At 46.9% G+C, this 26990-nt stretch overlaps 3 non-coding genes and 23 pseudogenes across 3 annotated transcripts; all 26 read left to right on the forward strand.

The window, feature by feature from the left end:
- The first annotated feature begins 18339 nt into the window (after positions 1–18339).
- LOC136761148 (uncharacterized) lies at positions 18340–18458 on the forward strand (annotated as a pseudogene).
- Positions 18459–18672: 214 nt separating this feature from the next.
- On the forward strand, positions 18673–18791 carry LOC136760884 (uncharacterized; annotated as a pseudogene).
- Positions 18792–19006: 215 nt separating this feature from the next.
- Positions 19007–19125, forward strand: LOC136762171 (uncharacterized; annotated as a pseudogene).
- A 220-nt stretch (positions 19126–19345) lies between these two features.
- On the forward strand, positions 19346–19464 carry LOC136762104 (uncharacterized; annotated as a pseudogene).
- Positions 19465–19686: 222 nt separating this feature from the next.
- On the forward strand, positions 19687–19805 carry LOC136762410 (5S ribosomal RNA). Its single transcript, XR_010820610.1, has one exon. It is a non-coding gene; the product is annotated as a 5S ribosomal RNA (ribosomal RNA).
- Positions 19806–20024: 219 nt separating this feature from the next.
- LOC136761250 (uncharacterized) lies at positions 20025–20143 on the forward strand (annotated as a pseudogene).
- Positions 20144–20362: 219 nt separating this feature from the next.
- On the forward strand, positions 20363–20481 carry LOC136762100 (uncharacterized; annotated as a pseudogene).
- A 211-nt stretch (positions 20482–20692) lies between these two features.
- LOC136762059 (uncharacterized) lies at positions 20693–20811 on the forward strand (annotated as a pseudogene).
- A 218-nt stretch (positions 20812–21029) lies between these two features.
- On the forward strand, positions 21030–21148 carry LOC136761383 (uncharacterized; annotated as a pseudogene).
- Positions 21149–21364: 216 nt separating this feature from the next.
- Positions 21365–21483, forward strand: LOC136760829 (uncharacterized; annotated as a pseudogene).
- Positions 21484–21693: 210 nt separating this feature from the next.
- Positions 21694–21812, forward strand: LOC136762195 (uncharacterized; annotated as a pseudogene).
- Positions 21813–22031: 219 nt separating this feature from the next.
- On the forward strand, positions 22032–22150 carry LOC136762626 (5S ribosomal RNA). The gene has a single exon (XR_010820820.1). It is a non-coding gene; the product is annotated as a 5S ribosomal RNA (ribosomal RNA).
- A 220-nt stretch (positions 22151–22370) lies between these two features.
- On the forward strand, positions 22371–22489 carry LOC136761251 (uncharacterized; annotated as a pseudogene).
- Positions 22490–22713: 224 nt separating this feature from the next.
- LOC136762101 (uncharacterized) lies at positions 22714–22832 on the forward strand (annotated as a pseudogene).
- Positions 22833–23043: 211 nt separating this feature from the next.
- LOC136762060 (uncharacterized) lies at positions 23044–23162 on the forward strand (annotated as a pseudogene).
- A 220-nt stretch (positions 23163–23382) lies between these two features.
- On the forward strand, positions 23383–23501 carry LOC136761660 (uncharacterized; annotated as a pseudogene).
- A 218-nt stretch (positions 23502–23719) lies between these two features.
- Positions 23720–23838, forward strand: LOC136761384 (uncharacterized; annotated as a pseudogene).
- A 216-nt stretch (positions 23839–24054) lies between these two features.
- Positions 24055–24173, forward strand: LOC136761054 (uncharacterized; annotated as a pseudogene).
- Positions 24174–24383: 210 nt separating this feature from the next.
- Positions 24384–24502, forward strand: LOC136762112 (uncharacterized; annotated as a pseudogene).
- Positions 24503–24721: 219 nt separating this feature from the next.
- LOC136761307 (uncharacterized) lies at positions 24722–24840 on the forward strand (annotated as a pseudogene).
- Positions 24841–25060: 220 nt separating this feature from the next.
- On the forward strand, positions 25061–25179 carry LOC136762628 (5S ribosomal RNA). Its single transcript, XR_010820822.1, has one exon. It is a non-coding gene; the product is annotated as a 5S ribosomal RNA (ribosomal RNA).
- Positions 25180–25398: 219 nt separating this feature from the next.
- LOC136761737 (uncharacterized) lies at positions 25399–25517 on the forward strand (annotated as a pseudogene).
- A 216-nt stretch (positions 25518–25733) lies between these two features.
- Positions 25734–25852, forward strand: LOC136760830 (uncharacterized; annotated as a pseudogene).
- Positions 25853–26070: 218 nt separating this feature from the next.
- Positions 26071–26189, forward strand: LOC136760757 (uncharacterized; annotated as a pseudogene).
- A 218-nt stretch (positions 26190–26407) lies between these two features.
- On the forward strand, positions 26408–26526 carry LOC136761147 (uncharacterized; annotated as a pseudogene).
- A 223-nt stretch (positions 26527–26749) lies between these two features.
- On the forward strand, positions 26750–26868 carry LOC136761528 (uncharacterized; annotated as a pseudogene).
- Positions 26869–26990: the final 122 nt, after the last annotated feature.

A 26990-nucleotide genomic window follows, 5' to 3' on the forward strand; every position in this document is an offset into this window, starting at 1 on the left:
TCAATCTCATCACTATTCAGGGCTCTTGTGTAGTTCTCTGTGCTGGGCTCTGACCATCTCTAACTGGGTGGCAGGGAGACCAGTTTTGTGGGAAGTTTGGCTCTGACTTGTGGCTGCGCTGATCTTTTTAGGTAAAGTGTTATTTGGCTGTGGTCTGATAGTGGAGATTGTTGTCTGACTATAAACGCATTGTTAGCTTGTGGGTCCAGGTCAGTTATGGCGTAGTCCACCACACTGCTGCCCAGAGCCGAGCAGTATGTGAATCTCCCCAGAGAGTACCCCCTGGTCCTGCCATTGATGATGTATAGACCCAGGCTTTTACATAGGCGCACTACCTGCTTCCTGCTCTTGTTTACCACGCTGTCGTGGCTGTGTCAGTGTGGAGGTGTGTGTGTGGCACAGCGGGGAGTCTCCGAACAGGTGTGTGTTCCCCTCTGTATTGATGTAGTCCATCTCTCTGCCAGTCCTGGCATTGAGATCGCCACACAGCAGTACAGAGCCCAGGGTCTGGAAGTGGCAGATTTCGTTTTGAAGCTCATGAAAGCCTTCCTCATTATAGTAGGGGGAGTCTGTGGGTGGCATATAAATTGCACATAGGTATATATCTGTGTTATTTTGTAGGGTGTCTTTTCTGATTTTCATCCACAGGTGTGTGTCTCCTCTCTGTACTGGGCATAGGGCTGCTCGGAGCTCCTCCCTGTACCACACGATAATCCCCCACGAGGCCCTGCCACACCTGACTTTGGGTTTTTTATAGGAGGGCACAATCAGCTCCCTGTATCCATTGTATCCATCCAGTGTATAGACATATCTGCACAGCACCAAGTCTACAAGAATGAAAACATCTGAACTATTTACAGTGTTGATCAGTTCAGGGCCTGTGCTCTTCATTCCAAAAGTTGAGGAGCGTAAACCCTGCATATTCCAACTGCTTATTTTAAAGGACATGTTAATATATTTTATTATACTTGTCTCTTCTACATAAGAAAGTTTAATTTGTGGTCTACAACTGATATTATATTACTATTAATAATTATATATGGATATACATAATAATCACTCAAAGATTTTATCTTTGCATCAAAATATCAGAATAATTAAATCACATTTTTTCTTACTCTCCATCTCCACAACCATATATATGTGTGTTGAGGCTCAGTTAACTCAGCAGTGTGGTACAGATGACACTGAGGAGTTGCCTTATCTGGGCCAGCTGGGCAGCATCGGGCCTCCAGGCTCTGGAAGCCGCTGCTGCGTGGCTGTGTGGCTGTGCTGGTCCCCGGCTGTCCGCTCTGCTGTGCTGGACGGGCCCTCAGGGGCTGGGGCTGGGGTGGAGCCGGTGGCTGGGGATGTGGCCGGGGGCTGGGGGGTTTGCTCCTGGTCTCGAGGTGGGGGTGTGTGGGGTTTCGGCCCAGGGTTGTGTCCTTGAGGACCTTTGAGATGATCCTCACACCCGTCTTGTTGAGGTGGACGTGGTCATACAGGTGATGTGGCTGGATGTCTCAGTGGTGTGCCAGGTGGACGTTGGGGAGGAGGGCACATCTTCGGGACACTTCTGCGTTGATGGCCTGGATGATGTGCAGGGGCACGTCTGTGCGGGGCAGCAGTGTGGAGATGGAAATTTTGGCAGTTGGGAATTCCTCTGTGGCTTTCGTTGCTACCTGTCTCAGGGCTGAGGCCACATCGCCCCTGCGGGCACTCAGGTCGTTAGTGCCGGTGTGGATGAGGATGTGTTTGACTTGGCAAAGCCTCCTCTTGGAGAGCAGCTCCAGGGCTCTCTGTGCTGTGGAGCACCAAAGCTTTTTCACTTTTCGCCCAGGGAAGAGGCGCCTCTCAACCAGGAACTTCCCATTGGATTCGCTCAGAATGACCACCTCTGCGTTGACCTGCCACTCCGGGTTTGCGTCGGGAGTGGTGGGGGCAGCGGGTGTGTTTTGGGGGAGTGGCGTTTCAGGGGGTTGTGTATTAGTGGCAGGTCTGGTGATAGTGGGTGTGTCAGGAGTGGTGGGGAGTGTGGGTGGATCAGTGGGTGCGTCAGGGGTTGGAGGTGTTGTGGGGTCAGTGCAGTGCAGTCTCTGTGCTCCAGTGATGTGTAGCTCCTCTCTTAGCTCCTCCAGCTGGCTCTGCAGGCTCCTCAGCTAGCTGTGCTGGGGTGTCCTGGTCAGCTCCTCCCTCGCTCTGCGCAGCTCCGTCCTCAGGGTTTGGCTCTGCTCCTCCAGGTCTCTCACTGCTGCTCTCAGCTCATGGATCTCAGCCTTGTGCTGCATCTTTAGTCTGTGCATCTCATCCCGGAGCTGATCGCACAAGGAGGTCTGGGCCAGGGTGCTCAAGGTCTGCTCCCTGAACTCCGCAAACTCCAGCTCCAGCACTGATAGGCATTCCTTTAGTGTTGTAATGTTGCTGGAGAGTTTTGGGGAGACAGGGGGGCAGTCTGTGGGAGATGGGGCACTGTCTGGCTCCGTGTGGCTGGGGGCAGACTGCAGGGTGGCCGGCTCTGGCTCTTGTTTCTCTACCTCAGTCTGCTGCTTTGAGGTGTGGAAGCCGAGAGCTAATTGGTCCAGGCTGCTCTCGCTGCCCTGCACCATGATGGTCCCGTTGTGGTATACATTAAAAGTGAGCATCACACTGTCTGTGTCTTTCTCTACCAGCACTGAGATCTGCCTGCCTCTGCTAATGCCCCTCTTGTTGTTATTGGGGTATGTCTGGCACAGGGTTTTGTGAAAGGCGGTGTAGAACAGTAGATTGTTCTTGACCCTGTTTTCTCCTTTACCGGTGTAGTCTAGGATGAGGGTCTCAGGAGATGCTCTCATCACAGCTTGTTTGTAGTCCTTCTTAGCCTGTGCAGAGCGAATGTCTTCAGGGTATCGGATTTCAAAAGGCAGCTCTGCAGTCAGACTGCTGTTCGATAGATTTCTATCAGTCTCAGTGGCAGTTGGGCTCTCTCCTACTGTCACTCTATTCAAATCGGAGCTCTGCATTTTCATTGGCTGAGTCAACTACTGAGAATGCTTATTTATTTTATTAATACATATTTTTTTGTTTAATTATTTGTCTCTTACCTCCAATTCTTGTCTTCAGCTTTTCTTTTCTGACTTTTCTTCCTGAACTGTCTCTCTGCTTTCTTCTTTTTGTGTTTCTCTTAAAATTATTATTTTTTGAATACTTTTTCTTCTGAATTTCTATTCCATGTCTTCTGTGTATGTTTATAGTGCTATATATTCATTTGTAAATCACAAATTAAATCCGCTTATGTATAAAAACAAATGTTTTTTAGGAGCTCATATTCCTCTCTCTCTCTCTCTCTCTCTCTCTCTCTCTCTCTCTCTCTCTCTCTCTCTCTCTCTTCTCTCTCTCCCTCTCAATTCAATTCATTTGTATTGTCAAAGCAATTGGACATACATACATATACATACATACATCTACACGGAAAATAAATAATAGAATTATGAATCACAATAAGATGTAATGAAGTACAGAAAATGAAAATGTAAAAAAATGTGATCTTTAATACATACAAATAAAGAAAATAGGTTTACTATTTCCAGATTCCTTTTTTGAAATACAATGACATGCATAACAAACAAGTATTTACATTATATTTACAGCCGGTGCTCGTGTGTCACTGTGTCCCTCAGGCTGTGGTAGGCGCTGACATATTGGGCTGCCAGGGTGGCTGTGTGTCCCTCCCCCAGGAGGACTGGCGTTTTTCTTTTTTCTCAGTTTTGTCACAGGTTGGGTGGGCATCCATTATCCAAGCTTTCCGTGGAGGGGAACGTGGATCAGTTTGTACCATTTTTGGGAGAATCTGCCTTGTTGGGGCGGAGCTGTGACCAGGTGAACAGCAGATCGGGCATAGGTGGGCATGTGGGCAGAGGAGTTGGAAGGCCGGTCAAGCAAATAAGCTTGCTAAGGTACGCAGCAGCAGCAAGCATCCCCCACATCCAGCCAGCCAGCCAGTCTGGCTGGCAGTGACTGAGTGGTTGACAGACGGCAAGCAACGGAATGTACGTGCTCTGTGATGTCATAGCAGTCAGCTGAGAGAGGCTCGTGATGTCATCGCTGAGCTGGCTGGCTGGCTGGCTCTGTGTGTGTGTGTGTATGTCTGTGTGTGTGTGTGTGTCTGTTTGTCTGTTTTTCAGTCTGTCTGTCTCTCTCTCTCTCTCTCTCTCTCTCTCTCCCTCTCAATTCAATTCATTTGTATTGTCAAAGCAATTGGACATACATACATTCATACATACATATATATATATATACATACATACATGCATACATGCTAGAAAGTCATTACTATGTTATCTTAAAGGCTAACTAAGCAGAACATATATCATTATAGAACAGAGTCCATAGGTCTACACATGGTTTTAGGGAACAGGCACGTAGGTCATACTGTTTGACATTGTTTCCAAGGTTCTCATCGTAAATAACAAACAGAAATCAAACTAGCTTCTGGCCTGACCTTCTAGCTTGACTCTATCTTTCCGCCTTATATACTTGGTGAATAATTGAGGAAGTAGCACCAAGTGACCACATTAGGCTGCCTGAGGGTTTCTGGGGAGTGTAGTTGTCTAGGGTCGGTTTTCTTCCCTAGAGTGCAGACCTTGTAGCAGACCTGGCCTGACATATCTGCCATGTATGACCCTGCCCCTTGGTTTGTCCCACATCCTCCCCCCCAGCTGCGACCCCATAGGTCGAGCGACAGCCGCAAAAAAGCATGCACCCGGGACAGCCCATCAACATTCCCCATGGCCTTCCCTGGCCTGTGCTGCAGGGTGAAATGAAAATGTTGGAGACTCAAAAACCACCTCATCACACGGGCATTCCTGTCTTTCGAACGATGCATCCAATTGAGGGGGGCATGGTCAGTGATCAGGGTGAAGTGCCTGCCCAACAAATAGTATCGAAGACTGTCCAAAGCCCACTTCACTGCCAAACATTCTTTTTCAACTACCAAATAATTTATTTCATTGGATTCCAACTTTCTGCTAAGGAACAACACCGGGTGTTCGTGATCACCCATTCTTTGGGACAAAACCACTCCGATCCCCACCTCAGAGGCGTCCGTCTGGACTATAAATTCTTTCTGAAAGTCAGGTACCATTAAAACGGGGTTGCGGCAGAGCGCCTCCTGTAGGCTCCGGAAAGCCCGGTTTGCTGTATCACCCCATCTAACCATATTGGGTTCTGTAGCCTTAGTCATATCAGTCAGAGGGGCCGCTAAGGTAGCATAGTTGGGAATAAACCTCCGGTAATACCCAGTTAACCCTAAAAATGCCCTAACCTGCTTTTTATTGACAGGCCTAGGCCAAGAGTTTATGGCTTCAACCTTGGATATTTGGGGTTTCACCATACCCCTCCCTACTGTATAGCCCAAGTATTTGGCCTCTTCCAACCCCAAATTGCATTTGGTTGGATTAGCCATCAGGCCTGCTGCATGTATTGAATCCAATACCGCTTGGAGCTGAGACAAATGTGATTCCCAATCTGGACTGTGAATGACCACATCATCTAAATATGCTGCCGCATACGTCCTGTGTGGTCTAAGTATGTGGTCCATCAACCTTTGAAAGGTGGCAGGAGCACCATGCAGGCCAAAGGGCATCACTGTGTAGTGAAACAGACCATCTGGGGTTGCAAAGGCTGTTTTTTCTTTGGCACCCGGGGTCAAGGGAATCTGCCAGTAGCCCTTGGCTAAGTCAATAGTTGAAATATAGCGAGCATTCCCAATATTCTCTAACAATTCATCTACTCGGGGCATTGGGTATGCATCAAACTTTGAAATTTCATTAACCTTTCTAAAATCATTACAGAATCTCCAGGAGCCATCAGGTTTGGAAACCATGACTATAGGGCTGGACCACTCACTGTGGGATTCTTCAATAACCCCTGCCTCCAGCATTTCCTTAACCTCATTTCTAATAGTGTTCCTGCGAGCTTCTGGTACCCTGTAAGGCCTCATATTTACCTTCTTTCCTGGGAGAGACACAATGTTGTGAGAGACTAAATGGGTACGCCCCGGTATGCCTGAGAAAACTTCCCTATTACGTATTATCAAGTCGTTCACCTCCTTCAACTGGTCAGGTGACAAGGCAGCTGCAATATTCACCTTCGGTGTCCCTAGTGGCTGAGGGGGGTAAGTCAACATCAACACTTCCCTGTCCTTCCAGGCTTTTATTAAGTTGACATGATATATTTGTTCTGGGGGTCGGCGGCCGGGTTGCTGAACCTTATAGTTCACTTCCCGTATTCGCTCTATAATCTCATATGGTCCCATCCACGTAGCCAGAAATTTACATTCTACAGTGGGAACCAACACCAACACCCTATCACCAGGCTGGAACACCCTCAGTGTAGCCTGACGATTATAGGCGAATTGTTGGTGTTCCTGTGCCTGCCTTAGGTGCTCTCTCACAATGGGAGTGACTGTGGCTATTCTCTCTTGCATAGCATTGATGTGCTCGACTACACTCCGGAAAGGAGTGGACTCGTGTTCCCACGTTTCACGGGCTATGTCTAATATCCCCCTGGGGTGCCTCCCATATAACAGTTCAAAAGGCGAAAAGCCCAGGGAAGCCTGTGGGACTTCCCTAATGGCAGACATCAAGTAGGGCAGCATGAATTCCCAATTTTTCCCATCCTTATCGATTACCTTTCTTAGCATGGACTTCAGGGTCCTATTAAATCTCTCAACCAACCCATCTGTTTGTGGGTGGTAGACTGATGTTCTCAACTGCTTAACCTGCAACAATTTACACAGATCGGTCATAACCTTAGACATAAAGGGTGTGCCCTGATCTGTTAATATCTCCCTCGGTATCCCCACCCTACTACACATCAACATTAGCTCTTTTGCAATACCTTTTGAAGCCATGGTCCGCAGTGGAATGGCTTCTGGGTACCTGGTGGCATAATCCAAAATAACCAGTATATACTGATGCCCTCTGGCTGATTTCGGGAGAGGTCCCACCACATCCATAGCTATCCTAGCAAAGGGGGTCTCTATGATGGGCAAAGGGACCAGTGGGCTTCTGAAGGCTGGTTTAGGAGCATGTAGTTGACATTCAGGACATGAGCTACAATGTTCTGTCACGTCTGCATGTACGCCTGGCCAGTAAAACCTCCTCAGGAGTCTATCCTTGGTTTTGTCCATCCCCAGATGTCCCCCCAGGATATGCCCATGTGCCAGATTGAGAACTGTTCGTCTGAATGGGGTGGGAACTAGCAATTGCTCCACAATGTCCACCCCTATCTTATTTACACGGTACAATAGGTCATTTTTTACCATAAAATAAGGATAAGCTGTTGGCGGGTCTGCAGTAGTCATAGGGGTCCCATTTACTACCTTCACATTTTCTTTAGCATAGTGTAGAGTGAGATCTCGCACCTGTGCGCTGCCAAAATCAGTGGGGAGTCCCTCTAACACTGACACTTCTACATTGTCAGCTTCAGGGGTCTCTATGAATGGATTCTCACCCACCCTGCTAGTGCTGGGTTCCTCACCCTCCATAGGGTCATCTACGTCACTACATTCCACCCCTATGTTTTCAGTTTAATTTTCCCCAACCAAAACCTTCACTGTCGACTCAACTGGAACCAGGTCTACTTTTAGCTCTAGTTGTGGGATCGAGGCAACTTCTGGCTTACAGTTTTCAGTGTGCATTTCCAATTTACTATGTTTTCTATCTAGTTTTCCAAAATTAGGAAAATATCGTCCCAGTATCACATCATATGGCATGTTGGGTACCACACCGACTTCGTAATCTAGTTTCCCGGCCTCTGTCTGTATGTTTACAAGGGCTGTGGGATAGGGGCGTGTGTCACCATGTGTGCATGTGATACTGAGCTCCTGATGTCTATCCAGCTTGTTGGTCGCTACTAATTTTTCTGTGACCAGTGTAACCATACTGCCAGAGTCGAGTAGAGCAGCCACTTCTTTCTCATCGACTATCACTGTACACATGTGTTTTGGATTAGGTACTCCGCCTATGAAAACATCCATCCCAACAGGGCAGGCATAAAATACCGGTTTCTCTTTCCCCATATCACACACATTACATTGCATTGGTTCCTCTCTACCTGGGCAGTGGGCCGCAATATGTCCTACTTTGTCACGATTGTAGCAGACAATTGGTTGTGATGGTGACCCCCTATAACCCTTAGTCTCGGCTTTAGGCCCCACCTTTGCCCCCCCCAGTCTTGCTCTTTTCTTCCAACCCAGCGCGTCATGTTTCCCAGAGTACTTTGGAACCATCTTACCCGGTCCGCTGGTTCGTCATGGCCTGGGGAACGAGTTTTTAACCTCCGGTACATGCTCTGCTGCTCCGGCTGTATAGAACCGCTCTACAATGGCCACCAAGGTGTCAGCGGACAGCACCTCATTCTGGCCAACCCAGCGTCGAACGTCCTTGGGCAAACAGCGTTGGTAGTTGTCAAGGACTATGGCCTCCACCACCTCGGCTGATGAATGGACCTCTGGCTGTAGCCATTTCCTGGCCAGATGGATCAGATCAAACATCTGCGTTCGGATTGGTTGTCCTGGTTGGTAGGCCCACTGCTGAAACCGATGTGCCCTCACTGCGGTGGTCACGCCCAATCGGGTCATTATCTCCGCTTTCAATTTATCATAGTCCTGGGCGTCCTTCAGCTCCAGATCAAAGTACGCTTTCTGTGCATCCCCTGCCAGATAAGGTGCCACAAGCCCTGCCCAGGAATCTTTTGGCCATCCCTCTCTCTGCTGTCCTCTCAAAGGTCATAAGGAAGGCCTCAACATCGTCCTGTTTTGTCATTTTCTGCAGAAAGTGATTGGTGCGGGGAGTGGAATGGGTTGCAGCCCCCTGTGGCCCAATCCTGGTTGCAAGTGCTTCAACACTCTCTTTCAGCTCTTTAGTCACCTTTTCCTGCTCTTCTCTAAACATTTTATTTGTATCATGCTGGACCTGCAGTGCTTCCTGATGCATCCGCATAGCATCCTGGTGAGCCACCTGCTGCACCCTGGTCGCTTCCTGTTGGGCTATTACAGCCTGTAGTTTTTTTTTTTTGGATAAAAAAATTCACTCAGCCAGTCTGGGTTTCATGAGGTGCTGCCCGCATTCTACACCAAATGTGACAAAACGCCTTGGCTGTACACGTGTGTGGGTCTTCTCTGTGATCTTCTTAGGAGTAAAAACAAGGTCATGACCCAGGGAGGAGGTTGCAAATACAGGGCTGTGCCTGTATGTTTACTTCAAACAAAACAAATCTGAAAACAAAACCTAACTCACACTGGAGTTGTAACTAATCTTACATAATCATTCTATTTTAAACAAAGTCTGGAATAAATAAATCTTGGCTTTCTCCTTATGAGCTACCTCTGTTTTCCAGATAACTCACCCTATTGTCTCTCACTTCTCTCTCTCTCAGACCCGCCTTATATACCTGGTGAATAATTGAGGAAGTAACACCAAGTGACCACATTAGGTGCTAGAATGGCTGCCTGAGGGTTTCTGGGGAGTGTAGTTGCCTAGGGTCGGTATTCTACCCTAGAGTACACACCTTGCAGCAGACCTGGCCTGACATATCTGCCATGTATGACCCTGCCCCTTGGTTTGTCACAATACATACATACATACATATACACGGAAAATAAATAATAGAATTATGAATCACAATAAGATGTAATGAAGTACAGAAAAAGAAAATGTAATAAAATGTGATCTTTAATACATACAAATAAAGAAAATAGGTATACCATTTCCAGATTCCTTTTTTGAAATACAATGACATGCATTACAAACGAGTATTTACATTATATTTACAGCCGGTGCTCGTGTGTCACTGTGTCCCTCAGGCTGTGGTTGACGCTGACATATTGGGCAGAATGTGTCCCTTATTTTGGGCTAAAGCTTTCTGTGGAGGGGAACGTGGATCAGTTTGTACCATTTTTGGGAGGATCTGCCTTGTTGGGGCGGAGCTGTGATCCAGGTGAACAGCAGATCGGGCATAGGTGGGCATGTGGGCAGAGGAGTAGGAAGGCCGGTCAAGCAAATAAGCTTGCTAAGGTACACAGCAGCAGCAAGCAGCCCCCCCATCCAGCCAGCCAGCCAGTCTGGCTGGCAGTGACTGAGTGGTTGACAGACGGCAAGCAACGGAATGTTCATGCTCTGTGATGTCATAGCAGTCAGCTGAGAGAGGCTTGTGATGTCATCGCTGAGCTGGCTGGCTGGCTGTGTGTGTGTCTCTGTGTGTGTGTGTGTGTGTGTGTGTGTGTGTCTGTTTGTGTTTGTCAGTCTGTCTGTCTGTCTGTCTCTCTCTCTCTCTCTCTCTCTCTCTCTCTCTCCCTCTCAATTCAATTCATTTGTATTGTCAAAGCAATTGGACATACATACATACATACATACATGCTAGAAAATCATTACTATGTTATCTTAAAGGCTAACTAAGCAGAACATATTTCATTATAGAACAGAGTTCATAGATCTACACATGGTTTTAAGGAACAGGCACGTAGGTCATACCGTTTGACATTGTCTCCAAGGTTCTCATCGTAAATAACAAACAGAAATCAAACTACCTTATGGCCTCCTGACCTTCTAGCTTGACCTTATCTTTCTTAAGTATACAAGAGAGAAAAACAGGTTTGAGAAAATCATTTCTAACTTTCCTTCCATACAATAATACATACATACATACATACGGAAAATAAATAATAGAATTATGAATCTCAATATAATGTAATGAAGTACAGAAAAAGAAAATGTAATAAAATGTGATCTTTAATACATTCAAATAAAGAAAATAGGTTTACTATTTCCAGATTCCTTTTTGAAATACAATGACATTTCATTACAAACGAGTATTTACATTATATTTACAGCCGGTGCTCGTGTGTCACTGTGTCCCTCAGGCTGTGGTAGGCGCTGACATATTGGGCAGCCAGGGTGGCTGTGTGTCCCTCCACCAGGAGGACTGAGCGTTTTTCTTTTTTCTCAGTTTTGTCACAGGTTGGGTGGACATTCGTTATGTTGTTACAGAATGTGTCCCTTATTTTGGGCTAAAGCTTTCCGTGGAGGGGAACGTGGATCAGTTTGTACCATTTTTGGGAGGATCTGCCTTGTTGGGGCGGAGCTGTGATCCAGGTGAACAGCAGATCGGGCTTAGGTTGGCATTTGGGCATAGGAGTAGGAAGGCCGGTCAGGCAAATTAGCTTGCTAAGATACGCAGCAGCAGCAAGCAGCCCCCCCATCCAGCCAGCCAGCCAGTCTGGCTGGCAGTGACTGAGTGGTTGACAGACGGCAAGCAACGGAATGTACGTGCTCTGTGATGTCATAGCAGTCAGCTGAGAGAGGCTCGTGATGTCATGGCTGAGCTGGCTGGCTGTCTGGCTGGCTGGCTCTGTGTGTGTGTGTGTGTGTGTGTGTGTGTGTGCGTGTGTCTGTCTGTCTGTCAATTCATTTCAATTCAATTCAAAGGTGCTTTATTGGCATGATCTATCACAATATTGCCAAAGCAGATACAAATGTTCTATCAATCAAGACAAAACATTGCAATACAAGATTCAGTGGAACAAATATAGTACACATTGAAATAAAATTAAGTAGGATATAAACCATATTTGTTGTTTGTATCAAAATTTGTGTCATGACATCAGAAAAATCACTGTTTTTATTTTGTTTTGCAAATGGAGTGCCACAGGCTGGTGTCTACACACTGTCTTGCAGGCTGTGGCAGGTGGATACATATTGCGCTGCTAAGAAGGCAGTGCGCTCCTCCTCTCCCAGCAGGACGGGGAGTTTGCAGCAATCGGGGATCATGCTGAACTCAGGGATATGCATTTTTAATATTTTAAAGTATGTCTCCCTGATTTTTGTGTATTTAGGGCAGGACAGCAGGAAATGCGCCTGTGTTTCGACCTCCCCTAGGTCACACTGGCTGCACAGCCACTCTTCTCTGGCAACCCAGAATTTTCTGTAGCGGCCTTTTTCAATGGCGAGGCTGTGGTCACTGAGCCTGTATTTAGTTAGATTTTGTCTCTCTTTTATATTTTGGATTTTTAAGTATTCAGCCAATGTAATGTTTCTATTCAGGGCCCGGTAGCATTCCAATTTGTTTTGTAATTCTAATTCGTGTCTTTAATCTTTTGTGTATTTGCTTTTCAGGTACATGTCAATTTTCCCAATTGTTGTTGTTTTGGTCATTGTGTGTTCGGGCTCTGTGAGCCTCAGAGCTGTGGGGGCGTTTCTGTGTACGTGTAAGATGTTTTTATTAAATTCTAGGTGGAATATTTCCATGGGGCTTTTGTCCCAATTGTTGTTATTGAGGTTCATGAGGGGACCCCACACTTCGCTCCCATATAGCAGGATTGGTTGGATGATGGAGTTTAATATTTTAATCCAAATAGTTATTGGTATTGTTGTTTTCCCAAATTGTGTCTTTATGGCATTAAATGCCCGGCGTGCCTTGTCTTTTAATGCGTTTATAGCCAGGCTGAAGCTCCCTGACGCACTGATGGTCAGGCCAAGGTAGTTGTATCTGGTGCAGTGCTCTAATCCAGTGCTGCCCAGAGTGAAGCGGTACCTGTTTCCCTGAGATGGGGCTTTTTTCTGGAAAACCATAACTCTGGTCTTGTCCAGATTGACTGCCAGGGCCCATTTCTGACAGTACTGCTCTAGCAGCGCCAGGTTCTGCTGAAGCCCCTGCTCTGTGGGCGACAGCAGCACCAGGTCGTCTGCGTAGAGCAGGAACTTGATCTCTGTGTCATGGAGAGTTAGGCTGCGGGCGTCAGACTGCTCCAACACTGTGGCCAACTCGATGATGTAGATCTGTTTTCAGAATACATTGATTTAATGATGTCATAAACTTTACCCCCTACACCACTCTGTAAAAGTTTATAAAATAATCCCTTGTGCCAGATTGAGTCAAATGCCTTTCTAAAGTCTACAAAACAGGCAAATATTTTTCCTTTATTGTTTTGGGTATATTTATTTATGAGGGTGTGTAGAGTGTAAATATGATCGGTTGTGCTGTGTTTTGGTAGGAAGCCAATCTGACTCTTATTCAGGACACTGTGCTTGGTAAGGAAGGCCAGTATCTGGGCGTTGATGATACTGCAGAACACCTTCCCCAGGTTACTGCTCACACAGCTGCCCCAGTAGTTATTGGGGTCTAATTTGTCTCCACTTTTAAAAATCGGGGTGATCAATCCTTGATTCAGCATCTCAGGGCTGATGCTGTCGGGGCCGCTGGCTTTCCTGGGTTTGAGGATTTTGAGTTGATGTTTTAGTTCCTGTATTGTAAATGGGTTATCTAAGGGATATGGTTATTCTGAATGATTTCTTCCAATTTATTTAGGTTTTTTAATATTTTAACCTGTTCTGGCTTTGGATTGTTTGTAGTGCCACAGGGCCTGGCAGTAGCTGAGGCGAGCCTCCTGGTTGTCGGGCTCTCTGTGTTTAGTGTTGGAGAGATGTCTCAGGTGTTTCCTAGAAGTTTCACACTCCTGGTCACACCACTGTTCTTTTTTTCTTTTAGACGATTTCATATTTTGGTTTTTAATTGTTTTAATGTTTGATTTTAAAGCCAGTCTCGCAAATATTTCATTCAGTGTTTTGGTGGCTGAGTTTATTCCGTTTTGGTTTATTTGATAGTGTGAGGATTGATATCTGTCTAACATGTTTTCAATCTCATCACTATTCAGGGCTCTTGTGTAGTTCTCTGTGCTGGGCTCTGACCATCTCTAACTGGGTGGCAGGGAGACCAGTTTTGTGGGAAGTTTGGCTCTGACTTGTGGCTGCGCTGATCTTTTTAGGTAAAGTGTTATTTGGCTGTGGTCTGATAGTGGAGATTGTTGTCTGACTATAAACGCATTGTTGGCTTGTGGGTCCAGGTCAGTTATGGCGTAGTCCACCACACTGCTGCCCAGAGCCGAGCAGTATGTGAATCTCCCCAGAGAGTACCCCCTGGTCCTGCCATTGATGATATATAGACCCAGGCTTTTACATAGGCGCACTACCTGCTTCCCGCTCTTGTTTACCACGCTGTCGTGGCTGTGTCAGTGTGGAGGTGTGTGTGTGGCACAGCGGGGAGTCTCCGAACAGGTGTGTGTTCCCCTCTGTATTGATGTAGTCCATCTCTCTGCCAGTCCTGGCATTGAGATCGCCACACAGCAGTACAGAGCCCAGGGTCTGGAAGTGGCAGATTTCGTTTTGAAGCTCATGAAAGCCTTCCTCATTATAGTAGGGGGAGTCTGCGGGTGGCATATAAATTGCACATAGGTATATATCTGTGTTATTTTGTAGGGTGTCTTTTCTGATTTTCATCCACAGGTGTGTGTCTCCTCTCTGTACTGGGCATAGGGCTGCTCGGAGCTCCTCCCTGTACCACACGATAATCCCCCACGAGGCCCTGCCACACCTGACTTTGGGTTTTTTATAGGAGGGCACAATCAGCTCCCTGTATCCATTGTATCCATCCAGTGTATAGACATATCTGCACAGCACCAAGTCTCTACAAGAATGAAAACATCTGAACTATTTACAGTGTTGATCAGTTCAGGGCCTGTGCTCTTCATTCCAAAAGTTGAGGAGCGTAAACCCTGCATATTCCAACTGCTTATTTTAAAGGACATGTTAATATATTTTATTATACTTGTCTCTTCTACATAAGAAAGTTTAATTTGTGGTCTACAACTGATATTATATTACTATTAATAATTATATATGGATATACATAATAATCACTCAAAGATTTAATCTTTGCATCAAAATATCAGAATAATTAAATCACATTTTTTCTTACTCTCCATCTCCACAACCATATATATGTGTGTTGAGGCTCAGTTAACTCAGCAGTGTGGTACAGATGACACTGAGGAGTTGCCTTATCTGGGCCAGCTGGGCAGCATCGGGCCTCCAGGCTCTGGAAGCCGCTGCTGCGTGGCTGTGTGGCTGTGCTGGTCCCCGGCTGTCCGCTCTGCTGTGCTGGACGGGCCCTCTGGGGATGGGGTGGTGGGGAATGGGGCCGCGGGGTCTCAGGGGCTGGGGCTGGGGTGGAGCCGGTGGCTGGGGATGTGGCCGGGGGCTGGGGGGTTTGCTCCTGGTCTCGAGGTGGGGGTGTGTGGGGTTTCGGCCCAGGGTTGTGTCCTTGAGGACCTTTGAGATGATCCTCACACCCGTCTTGTTGAGGTGGACGTGGTCATACAGGTGATGTGGCTGGATGTCTCAGTGGTGTGCCAGGTGGACGTTGGGGAGGAGGGCACATCTTCGGGACACTTCTGCGTTGATGGCCTGGATGATGTGCAGGGGCACGTCTGTGCGGGGCAGCAGTGTGGAGATGGAAATTTTGGCAGTTGGGAATTCCTCTGTGGCTTTCGTTGCTACCTGTCTCAGGGCTGAGGCCACATCGCCCCTGCGGGCACTCAGGTCGTTAGTGCCGGTGTGGATGAGGATGTGTTTGACTTGGCAAAGCCTCCTCTTGGAGAGCAGCTCCAGGGCTCTCTGTGCTGTGGAGCACCAAAGCTTTTTCACTTTTCGCCCAGGGAAGAGGCGCCTCTCAACCAGGAACTTCCCATTGGATTCGCTCAGAATGACCACCTCTGCGTTGACCTGCCACTCCGGGTTTGCGTCGGGAGTGGTGGGGGCAGCGGGTGTGTTTTGGGGGAGTGGCGTTTCAGGGGGTTGTGTATTAGTGGCAGGTCTGGTGATAGTGGGTGTGTCAGGAGTGGTGGGGAGTGTGGGTGGATCAGTGGGTGCGTCAGGGGTTGGAGGTGTTGTGGGGTCAGTGCAGTGCAGTCTCTGTGCTCCAGTGATGTGTAGCTCCTCTCTTAGCTCCTCCAGCTGGCTCTGCAGGCTCCTCAGCTAGCTGTGCTGGGGTGTCCTGGTCAGCTCCTCCCTCGCTCTGCGCAGCTCCGTCCTCAGGGTTTGGCTCTGCTCCTCCAGGTCTCTCACTGCTGCTCTCAGCTCATGGATCTCAGCCTTGTGCTGCATCTTTAGTCTGTGCATCTCATCCCGGAGCTGATCGCACAAGGAGGTCTGGGCCAGGGTGCTCAAGGTCTGCTCCCTGAACTCCGCAAACTCCAGCTCCAGCACTGATAGGCATTCCTTTAGTGTTGTAATGTTGCTGGAGAGTTTTGGGGAGACAGGGGGGCAGTCTGTGGGAGATGGGGCACTGTCTGGCTCCGTGTGGCTGGGGGCAGACTGCAGGGTGGCCGGCTCTGGCTCTTGTTTCTCTACCTCAGTCTGCTGCTTTGAGGTGTGGAAGCCGAGAGCTAATTGGTCCAGGCTGCTCTCGCTGCCCTGCACCATGATGGTCCCGTTGTGGTATACATTAAAAGTGAGCATCACACTGTCTGTGTCTTTCTCTACCAGCACTGAGATCTGCCTGCCTCTGCTAATGCCCCTCTTGTTGTTATTGGGGTATGTCTGGCACAGGGTTTTGTGAAAGGCGGTGTAGAACAGTAGATTGTTCTTGACCCTGTTTTCTCCTTTACCGGTGTAGTCTAGGATGAGGGTCTCAGGAGATGCTCTCATCACAGCTTGTTTGTAGTCCTTCTTAGCCTGTGCAGAGCGAATGTCTTCAGGGTATCGGATTTCAAAAGGCAGCTCTGCAGTCAGACTGCTGTTCGATAGATTTCTATCAGTCTCAGTGGCAGTTGGGCTCTCTCCTACTGTCACTCTATTCAAATCGGAGCTCTGCATTTTCATTGGCTGAGTCAACTACTGAGAATGCTTATTTATTTTATTAATACATATTTTTTTGTTTAATTATTTGTCTCTTACCTCCAATTCTTGTCTTCAGCTTTTCTTTTCTGACTTTTCTTCCTGAACTGTCTCTCTGCTTTCTTCTTTTTGTGTTTCTCTTAAAATTATTATTTTTTGAATACTTTTTCTTCTGAATTTCTATTCCATGTCTTCTGTGTATGTTTATAGTGCTATATATTCATTTGTAAATCACAAATTAAATCCGCTTATGTATAAAAACAAATGTTTTTTAGGAGCTCATATTCCTCTCTCTCTCTCTCTCTCTCTCTCTCTCTCTCTCTCTCTCTCTCTCTCAATTCATTTCATTTGTATTGTCAAAGCAATTGGACATACATACACATACATACATATACACTCACCTAAAGGATTATTAGGAACACCTGTTCAATTTCTCATTAATGCAATTATCTAATCAACCAATCACATGGCAGTTGCTTCAATGTATTTAGGGGTGTGGTCCTGGTCAAGACAATCTCCTAAACTCCAAACTGAATGTATTTCACAATCTGCTCAGTTACTGGGATTTTCACGCACAACCATTTCTAGGGTTTACAAAGAATGGTGTGAAAAGGGAAAAACATCCAGTATGCGGCAGTCCTGTGGGCGAAAATGCCTTGTTGATGCTAGAGGTCAGAGGAGAATGGGCCGACTGATTCAAGCTGATAGAAGAGCAACTTTGACTGAAATAACCACTCGTTACAAACGAGGTATGCAGCAAAGCATTTGTGAAGCCACAACACGTACAACCTGGAGGCGGATGGGCTACAACAGCAGAAGACCCCACCGGGTACCACTCATCTCCACTACAAATAGGAAAAAGAGGTGAGACATTCAGATGGTAGAGTCAGAATTTGGCGTAAACAGAATGAGAACATGGATCCATCATGTCTTGTTACCACTGTGCAGGCTGGTGGTGGTGGTGTAATGGTGTGGGGGATGTCTTCTTGGCACACTTTAGGCCCCTTAGTGCCAATTGGGCATCGTTTAAATGCTACGGCCTACCTGAGCATTGTTTCTGACCATGTCCATCCCTTTATGACCACCATGTACCCATCCTCTGATGGCTACTTCCAGCAGGATAATGCACCATGTCACAAAGGTCGAATCATTTCAAATTGGTTTCTTGAACATGACAATGAGTTCACTGTACTAAACTGGCCCCCACAGTCACCAGATCTCAACCCAATAGAGCATCCTTGGGATGTGGTGGAACGGGAGCTTCGTGCCCTGGATGTGCATCCCACAAATCTCCATCAACTGCAAGATGCTATCCTATCAATATGGGCCAACATTTCTAAAGAATGCTTTCAGCACCTTGTTGAAGCAATGCCACGTAGAATTAAAGCAGTTCTGAAGGCGAAAGGGGGTCAAACACAGTATTAGTATGGTGTTCCTAATAATCCTTTAGGTGAGTTCATCGTAGCTCTTAATATTCTCTTTCTGTCTGGAGGAGATATAATTGAAGAATTGTTCACGTACCCGGCTACTTTCAACACCCTTTGCTGCACTGATATGTTTCCCTCCATTTTTCTTTTTTTTTTTTTTTTTTTCTGGAAGTTCCGTCAATACCCGCCAACCATTAAGAGACATCATGCAGCCAGGCCTCTCGGCTTGCAGCCACACCGTCCTGAACGCCCCCGATCTCGTAAGATCTCGGAAGCTAAACGGGGCAGGACCTGGTCAGTACTTGGATGGGAGACCTCCTGGAAATACCTGGTGCTGGAAGCTTTTACGTCTCCTGGGTAACTTTATCGTAGCTCTTAATTCTCTCTTTCTGTCTGGAGGAGATATAATTGAAGAATTGTACACGTACCCGGCTACTTTCAACACCCTTTTCTGCACTGATATGTTTCCCTCCATTTTTCTTTTTTTTTTTTTTTTTGCTGGAAGTTCCGTCAATACCCGCCAGCCTTTAAGAGACATCATGCAGCCAGCCCTATTGGCTTGCGGCCACACCGTCCTGAACGTGCCCGATCTCGTCAGATCTCGGAAGCTAAACGGGGCAGGGCCTGGTCAGTACTTGGATGGGTGACCTCCTGGAGATATCAGGTGCTGCAAGTATTTTCGTCTCCTGGGTAACTTCATCGTAGCTCTTAATACTCTCTTTCTGTCTGGAGGAGATATAATTGAAGAATTGTTCACGTACCCGGCTACTTTCAACACCCTTTGCTGCACTGATATTTTTCCATCCATTTTTCTTTATCCATTTTTTTTTTGCTGGAAGTTCCGTCAATACCCGTCAGCCTTTAAGAGACATCATGCAGCCAGCCCTCTTGGCTTGCGGCCACACCGTCCTGAACGCGCCCAGTCTCGTCAGATCTCGGAAGCTAAACGGGGCAAGGGCTCGTCAGTACTTGGATGGGTGACCTCATGGAGATATCAGGTGCTGCAAGTTTTTTCGTCTCCTGGGTAACTTCATCGTAGCTCTTAATACTCTCTTTCTGTCTGGAGGAGATGTAATTGAAGTATTGTACACGTACACGGCTACTTTCAACACCCTTTGCTGCACTGATATTTTTCCCTCCGTTTTTCTTTTTTTTTTTTTTTTTTTTTTTGCTGGAAGTTCCGTCAATACCCGCCAGCCTTTAAGCGACATCATGCAGCCAGGCTTCTCGGCTTGCGGACACACAGTCCTGAACGCGCCCGATCTCGTCAGATCTCAGAAACTAAACGGGGCAGGACCTGGTCAGTACTTGGATGGGAGATCTCCTGGAAATACCAGGTGCTGCCAGCCTTTTACGTTTCCTGGGGAACTTCATCGTAGCTCTTAATACTCTCTATAAGTCTGGAGGAGATATGATTGAAGTATTGAACACGTACCCGGCTACTTTCAACACCCTTTGCTGCACTGATATTTTTCCCTCCGTTTTTCTTTTTTCTTTTTTTTTTTTTTTCTGCTGGAAGTTCCGTCAATACCCACCAGCCTTTAAGAGACATCATGCAGCCAGGCCTCTTGGCTTGCGGCCACACCGTCCTGAACGTGCCCGATCTCGTCAGATCTCGGAAGCTAAACGGGGCAGGGCCAGGTCAGTACTTGGATGGGAGACCTCCTGGAAATACCAGGTGCTGCAAGCTTTTTACTTCTGCTGGGTAACTTTATCGTAGCTCATAATATTCTCTTTCTGTCTGGAGGAGATATAATTGAAGTATTGTACACGTACCCGGCTACTTTCAACACCCTTTGCTGCACTCATATGTTTCCCTCCATTTCTCTTTTTTTTTTTATTTTTTTTTGCTGGAAGTTCCGTCAATACCCGCCAACCATTAAGAGACATCATGCAGCCACGCCTCTCGGCTTCCAGCCACACCGTCCTGAACGCCCCCGATCTCGTCAGATCTCGGAATTTAAACGGGGCAGGGCCTGGTCAGTACTTTTATGGGTGACCTCCTGGAAATACCAGGTGCTGCAAGCTTTTTACGTCTCCTGGGTAACTTCATCGTAGCTCTTAATACTCTCTTTCTGTCTGGAGGAGATATAATTGAAGAATTGTACACGTACCCGGCTACTTTCAACACCCTTTGCTGCACTCATATGTTTCCCTCCATTTCTCTTTTTTTTTTTTTTTTTTTTTGCTAGAAGTTCCGTCAATACCCGCCAGCCTTTAAGAGTCACCATTCAGCCAGGCCTCTTGGCTTGCGACCACACCGTCCTGAACGCGCCCCATCTCGTCAGCTCTCGGAAGCTAAACGGGGCAGGGCCTGGTCATTACTTGAATGTGAGACCTCCTGGAAATACCTGGTGCTGCAAGCTTTTTACGTCTCCAGGGTAACTTTATCGTAGCTCTTAATTCTCTCTTTCTGTCTGGAGGAGATATAATTGCACTATTGTACACATACCTGGCTTCTTTCAACACCCTTTGCTGCACTGGTATGTTCCCCTTCATTTTTCTTTTTTTTTTTTTGCTGGAAGTTCCGTCAATACCCGCCAGCCTTTAAGAGACATCATGCAGGCAGGCCTCTTGGTTTGCGGCCACACCGTTCTGAACGCGCCCGATCTCATCAGATCTCTGAAGCTAAACGAGGCAGCGCCTGGTCAGTACTTGGATGGGAGACCTCCTGGAAATATCAGGTGTTGCAATGTTTTTACGTCTCCTGGGTAACTTCATCGTAGCTCTTAATACTCTCTTTCTGTCTGGAGGAGATATAATTGAAGAATTGTACACGTACCTGGGTACTTTCAACACCCTTTGCTGCACTGATATTTTTCCCTTCATTTTTCTTTTTTCTTTTTTTTTTTTTGCTGGAAGTTCCATCAATACCCACCAGCCTTTAAGAGACATCGTGCAGCCTGGCCTCGTGGCTTGCGGCCTCACCGTCCTAAACGCGCCCGATCTTGTCAGATCTCGGAAGCTAAACGGGGCACGGCCTGGTAAGTACTTGGATGGGTGACCTCCTGGAAATACCAGGTGCTGCAAGCTTTTTACGTCTCCTTGGTAACTTCATCGTAGCTCTTAATACTCTCTTTCTGTCTGGAGGAGATATAATTGAAGAATTGTACATGTACCCGGCTACTTTCAACACCCTTTGCTGCACTGATATTTTTCCCTCCCTTTTTCAATTTTTTTTAGATTTTTGCTGGAAGTTCCGTCAATACCCTCCAGCCTTTAAGAGACATCATGCAGCGAGGACTCCCGGCTTGCGGCCACACCGTCCTGAAAGCGCCCGATCTTGTCAGATCTCGGAAGTTAAACGGGGCAGGGCCTGGTTACTACTTGGATGGGTGACATCCTGGAAATACCAGGTGCTGCAAGCTTTTTCTTCTCCTGGGTAACTTTATCGTAGCTCTTATTTCTCTCTTTCTGTCTGGAGGAGATATAATTGCACTATTGTACACATACCTGGCTTCTTTCAACACCCTTTGCTGCACTGGTATGTTCCCCTTCATTTTTTTTTTTTTTTTTTTGCTGGAAGTTCCGTCAATACCCGCCAGCCTTTAAGAGACATCATGCAGGCAGGCCTCTCGGTTTGCGGCCACACCGTTCTGAACGCGCCCGATTTTATCAGATCTCTGAAGCTAAACGAGGCAGCGCCTGGTCAGTACTTGGATGGGAGACCTCCTGGAAATATCAGGTGCTGCAATGTTTTTACGTCTCCTGGGTAACTTCATCGTAGCTCTTAATACTCTCTTTCTGTCTGGAGGAGATATAATTGAAGTATTGTACACGTACCCTGCTACTTTCAACACCATTTGCTGCACTGATATTTTTCCCTCCGTTTTTCTTTTTTCTTTTTTTTTTTTTTGCTGGAAGTTCCGTCAACACCCGCCAGCCTTTAAGAGACATCATGCAGCCAGGCCTCTTGGCTTGCGGCCACACTGTCCTGAACGCGCCCGATCTCGTCAGATCTCAGAAGCTAAACGGGGCAGGGCCTGGTCAGTACTTGGATGGGAGACCTCCTGGAAATACCAGGTGCTGCAAGCTTTTTACTTCTGCTGGGTAACTTTATCGTAGCTCATAATATTCTCTTTCTGTCTGGAGGAGATATAATTGAAGTATTGTACACGTACCCGGCTACTTTCAACACCCTTTGCTGCACTCATATGTTTCCCTCCATTTCTCTTTTTTTTTTTTTTTTTTTTTTGCTGGAAGTTCCGTCAATACCCGCCAACCATTAAGAGACATCATGCAGCCAGGCCTCTCGGCTTCCAGCCACACCGTCCTGAACGCCCCCGATCTCGTCAGATCTCGGAATTTAAACGGGGCAGGGCCTGGTCAGTACTTTTATGGGTGACCTCCTGGAAATACCAGGTGCTGCAAGCTTTTTACGTCTCCTGGGTAACTTCATCGTAGCTCTTAATACTCTCTTTCTGTCTGGAGGAGATATAATTGAAGAATTGTACATGTACCCGGCTACTTCCAACACCCTTTGCTGCACTGATATTTTTCCCTCCGTTTCTCTTTCTTTTTTTTTTTTTTTTTTTTTTGCTAGAAGTTCCGTCAATACCCGCCAGCCTTTAAGAGTCACCATTCAGCCAGGCCTCTTGGCTTGCGACCACACCGTCCTGAACGCGCCCCATCTCGTCAGCTCTCGGAAGCTAAACGGGGCAGGGCCTGGTCATTACTTGAATGTGAGACCTCCTGGAAATACCTGGTGCTGCAAGCTTTTTACGTCTCCAGGGTAACTTTATCGTAGCTCTTAATTCTCTCTTTCTGTCTGGAGGAGATATAATTGCACTATTGTACACATACCTGGCTTCTTTCAACACCCTTTGCTGCACTGGTATGTTCCCCTTCATTTTTCTTTTTTTTTTTTTGCTGGAAGTTCCGTCAATACCCGCCAGCCTTTAAGAGACATCATGCAGGCAGGCCTCTTGGTTTGCGGCCACACCGTTCTGAACGCGCCCGATCTCATCAGATCTCTGAAGCTAAACGAGGCAGCGCCTGGTCAGTACTTGGATGGGAGACCTCCTGGAAATATCAGGTGTTGCAATGTTTTTACGTCTCCTGGGTAACTTCATCGTAGCTCTTAATACTCTCTTTCTGTCTGGAGGAGATATAATTGAAGAATTGTACACGTACCTGGGTACTTTCAACACCATTTGCTGCACTGATATTTTTCCCTCCGTTTTTCTTTTTTTTTTTTTTTTTTTTTTGCTGGAAGTTCCGTCAACACCCGCCAGCCTTTAAGAGACATCATGCAGCCAGGCCTCTTGGCTTGCGGCCACACTGTCCTGAACGCGCCCGATCTCGTCAGATCTCGGAAGCTAAACGGGGCAGGGTATGTTCAGTACTTGGATGGGAGACCTCCTGGAAATACCAGGTGTTGCAAGGTTTTTACGTCTCCTGGGTAACTTCATCGTAGCTCTTAATGATCTCTTTCTGTCTGGAGGAGATATAATTGAAGAATTGTACACGTACCTGGGTACTTTCAACACCCTTTGCTGCACTGATATTTTTCCCTTCATTTTTCTTTTTTCTTTTTTTTTTTTTGCTGGAAGTTCCATCAATACCCACCAGCCTTTAAGAGACATCGTGCAGCCTGGCCTCGTGGCTTGCGGCCTCACCGTCCTAAACGCGCCCGATCTTGTCAGATCTCGGAAGCTAAACGGGGCACGGCCTGGTAAGTACTTGGATGGGTGACCTCCTGGAAATACCAGGTGCTGCAAGCTTTTTACGTCTCCTTGGTTACTTCATCGTAGCTCTTAATCCTCTCTTTCTGTCTGGAGGAGATATAATTGAAGAATTGTACATGTACCCGGCTACTTTCAACACCCTTTGCTGCACTGATATTTTTCCCTCCCTTTTTCAATTTTTTTTAGATTTTTGCTGGAAGTTCCGTCAATACCCTCCAGCCTTTAAGAGACATCATGCAGCCAGGACTCCCGGCTTGCGGCCACACCGTCCTGAAAGCGCCCGATCTTGTCAGATCTCGGAAGTTAAACGGGGCAGGGCCTGGTTACTACTTGGATGGGTGACATCCAGGAAATACCAGGTGCTGCAAGCTTTTTCTTCTCCTGGGTAACTTTATCGTAGCTCTTAATTCTCTCTTTCTGTCTGGAGGAGATATAATTGCACTATTGTACACATACCTGGCTTCTTTCAACACCCTTTGCTGCACTGGTATGTTCCCCTTCATTTTGCTTTTTTTTTTTTTGCTGGAAGTTCCGTCAATACCCGCCAGCCTTTAAGAGACATCATGCAGGCAGGCCTCTCGGTTTGCGGCCACACCGTTCTGAACGCGCACGATCTCATCAGATCTCTGAAGCTAAACGAGGCAGCGCCTGGTCAGTACTTGGATGGGAGACCTCCTGGAAATATCAGGTGCTGCAATGTTTTTACGTCTCCTGGGTAACTTCATCGTAGCTCTTAATACTCTCTTTCTGTCTGGAGGAGATATAATTGAAGTATTGTACACGTACCCTGCTACTTTCAACACCATTTGCTGCACTGATATTTTTCCCTCCGTTTTTCTTTTTTCTTTTTTTTTTTTTTGCTGGAAGTTCCGTCAACACCCGCCAGCCTTTAAGAGACATCATGCAGCCAGGCCTCTTGGCTTGCGGCCACACTGTCCTGAACGCGCCCGATCTCGTCAGATCTCAGAAGCTAAACGGGGCAGGGCCTGGTCAGTACTTGGATGGGAGACCTCCTGGAAATATCAGGTGCTGCAATGTTTTTACGTCTCCTGGGTAACTTCATCGTAGCTCTTAATACTCTCTTTCTGTCTGGAGGAGATATAATTGAAGTATTGTACACGTACCCGGCTACTTTCAACACCATTTGCTGCACTGATATTTTTCCCTCCGTTTTTCTTTTTTTTTTTTTTTTTTTTTTGCTGGAAGTTCCGTCAACACCCGCCAGCCTTTAAGAGACATCATGCAGCCAGGCCTCTTGGCTTGCGGCCACACTGTCCTGAACGCGCCCGATCTCGTCAGATCTCAGAAGCTAAACGGGGCAGGGCCTGGTCAGTACTTGGATGGGAGACCTCCTGGAAATACCAGGTGCTGCAAGCTTTTTACTTCTGCTGGGTAACTTTATCGTAGCTCATAATATTCTCTTTCTGTCTGGAGGAGATATAATTGAAGTATTGTACACGTACCCGGCTACTTTCAACACCCTTTGCTGCACTCATATGTTTCCCTCCATTTCTCTTTTTTTTTTTATTTTTTTTTGCTGGAAGTTCCGTCAATACCCGCCAGCCTTTAAGAGACATCGTGCAGCCTGGCCTCGTGGCTTGCGGCCTCACCGTCCTAAACGCGCCCGATCTTGTCAGATCTCAGAAGCTAAACGGGGCACGGCCTGGTAAGTACTTGGATGGGTGACCTCCTGGAAATACCAGGTGCTGCAAGCTTTCTACGTCTCCTTGGTAACTTCATCGTAGCTCTTAATACTCTCTTTCTGTCTGGAGGAGATATAATTGAAGAATTGTACATGTACCCGGCTACTTTCAACACCCTTTGCTGCACTGATATTTTTCCCTCCCTTTTTCAATTTTTTTTAGATTTTTGCTGGAAGTTCCGTCAATACCCTCCAGCCTTTAAGAGACATCATGCAGCCAGGACTCCCGGCTTGCGGCCACACCGTCCTGAAAGCGCCCGATCTTGTCAGATCTCGGAAGTTAAACGGGGCAGGGCCTGGTTACTACTTGGATGGGTGACATCCTGGAAATACCAGGTGCTGCAAGCTTTTTACGTCTCCTTGGTAACTTCATCGTAGCTCTTAATACTCTCTTTCAGTCTGGAGGAGATATAATTGAAGAATTGTACACGTACCCGGCTACTTTCAACACCCTTTGCTGCACTGATATTTTTGCCTCCATTTTTCTTTTTCTTTTTTTTTTTTCTGCTGGAAGTTCCGTCAGTACCCGCCAACCTTTAAGAGACATCACGCAGCCAGGCGTCTCGGCTTGAGGCCACACCGTCCTGAATGCGCCCGAACTCGTCAGATCTCGGAAGCTAAACAGGGCAGGGCCTGGTCAGTACTTGGACGGGTGACCTCCTGGAAATACCAGGTGCTGCAAGCTTTTTACTTCTCCTGGGTAACTTTATCGTAGCTCTTAATACTCTCTTTCTGTCTGGAGGAGATATAATTGAAGTATTGTACACGTACCCGGCAACTTTCAACACCCTTTGCTGCACTGATATTTTTGCCTCCATTTTTCTTTTTCTTTTTCTTTTTTCTGCTGGAAGTTCCATCAATACCCTCCAGCCTTTAAGAGACATCATGCAGCCGGGCTTCTTGGCTTGCAGCCACACCGTCCTGAATTCGCCCGATCTCGTCAGATCTCAGAAGCTAAACGGGGCAGGGCCTGGTCAGTACTTGGATGGGTGACATCCTGGAAATACCAGGTGCTGCAAGCTATTTTCGTCTCCTGGGTAACTTCATCGTAGCTCTTAGTACTCTCTTTCTGTCTGGAGGAGATAAAATTGAATTGTTGTACACGTACCCGGCTACTTTCAACACCCTTTGCTGCACTGATATTTTTCCCTCCATTTTTCTTTTTTTTCTTTTTTTCTTTTCTTAGCTGGAAGTTCCGTCAATACCCGCCAACCTTTAAGAGACATCATGCAGCCAGGCCTTTCGGCTTGCGGCCACACCGTCCTGAACGCGCCCGATCTCGTCAGATCTCGGAAGCTAAATGGGGCAGGACCTGGTCATTACTTGAATGTGAGACCTCCTGGAAATACCTGGTGCTGCAAGCTTTTACGTCTCCTGGGTAACTTTATCGTAGCTCTTAATACTCTCCATCTGTCTGGAGGAGATATAATTGAAGTATTGTACATGTAACCGTTACTTTCAACAGCCTTTGCTGCACTGATATTTT

This window comes from Amia ocellicauda, chromosome 10, assembly GCF_036373705.1.
Source record: "Amia ocellicauda isolate fAmiCal2 chromosome 10, fAmiCal2.hap1, whole genome shotgun sequence".
Classification (NCBI taxonomy): Eukaryota; Metazoa; Chordata; class Actinopteri; order Amiiformes; family Amiidae; genus Amia; species Amia ocellicauda.